This window comes from Dendrobium catenatum, unplaced genomic scaffold (assembly GCF_001605985.2).
Source record: "Dendrobium catenatum unplaced genomic scaffold, ASM160598v2 fragScaff_scaffold_1063, whole genome shotgun sequence".
Lineage (NCBI taxonomy): Eukaryota > Viridiplantae > Streptophyta > Magnoliopsida > Asparagales > Orchidaceae > Dendrobium > Dendrobium catenatum.
The window spans coordinates 421929-423066 of record NW_021319525.1 but is presented as its reverse complement, the minus strand read 5'-3'; the positions used below and the strand labels follow the sequence as shown (position 1 = coordinate 423066).

At 34.3% G+C, this 1138-nt stretch overlaps 1 long non-coding RNA gene across 1 annotated transcript; it reads right to left on the bottom strand.

Annotated features, from left to right (window-relative positions):
- Positions 1–301: 301 nt before the first annotated feature.
- LOC114580513 lies at positions 302–740 on the bottom strand. The gene is made up of 2 exons (XR_003701955.1): positions 666–740; positions 302–539 (listed from the first exon to the last, which is right to left on the bottom strand). It is a non-coding gene; the product is annotated as an uncharacterized LOC114580513 (long non-coding RNA).
- Positions 741–1138: the final 398 nt, after the last annotated feature.

The following is a 1138-nucleotide window of genomic DNA, read 5'->3' as shown; positions in this document are numbered from 1 at the left end:
AGCTTTCTTCTTGCTTTTTAAAAGCGCTTGCTAGTACAAAAAATTTTGAATTTGAAATTTTTTTAATAAAAAACTATTTTAAAAAACAATACAATACAAAATTGTCCCAAAGGAAACCTAATATCAGTGAAACAGAACTTAATAATGAACAGCATCCACGATCTTATGACAATTCAACGAGGACCAACTGCTCTAACTTCTAACCAACATTTATTTGTTCTTTCGGGTTCATACTGTCTCTGAAATATGTTGGACCCTAAAGCAACTATTTAAAAACAGATAATACTAAAATCATTAAAACTCAAATAAGCAAAGCGCACAACTAATAAATTTCCGGTTCTTAAGCACAAGATGTTTGTTACACATGGCAAGCCACCATTCTCAAGACAGAAATGCACAGTAAAATGAAATAAATACATGAGCAATAGACATATAAAAAATATAAGCAGGCACTACTGCTACTTATTTTCTCAATAATCATATAACAAAAAAGAAGCAAACTAACATCTCACAGGCTTCCGTCACAACTGCACTTGAACCTGGGGTAGAAGAACGCAGAAACAATTAAAAGCATGAAAAACATAACTTGCATTTTAATTGTCAATAGAACTACAAGAATCAGCCAAAAAAACCATCCTAGTCGAACTATACGTCCAGCCACCAACCACAACATATCATTGCATCGATTTGCAGCTTATCAGCGGGAGTTTGAAACCTGCATGACGCAAAAACAGAATGAGGTCATTATTACAGGAAATAAAACATGTACTCTAGTCAATTTTCCAAAGCAGGAAAGCATAAGGCACTTTTACAGTTTTAACTGATTTTGGGATGTTGAGAGGCTGTCGATATTTGTCGCCATTTTTAATAGTTGATAAGTGGTATCAATGTTACATTCATTCTTTAATAGTTACATGCGTAGATAAAAAGTTTAATGTTCCTTATTTATTTTGAATGTCGCGCCTCAGTGCAATTTGACCCCGTAACGATCTGGCTTGTTATGTGATAGAAATGTACCCCTCAAACTTAATGGAAAATTCTATAAGATGGTAGTGAGGCCTGCAATGCTTTATGGTGCCGAATGTTGGCCTTTAAAAGAGAAGCATAATACTAAGTTAAGTGTGGCAGAGATGAGGAT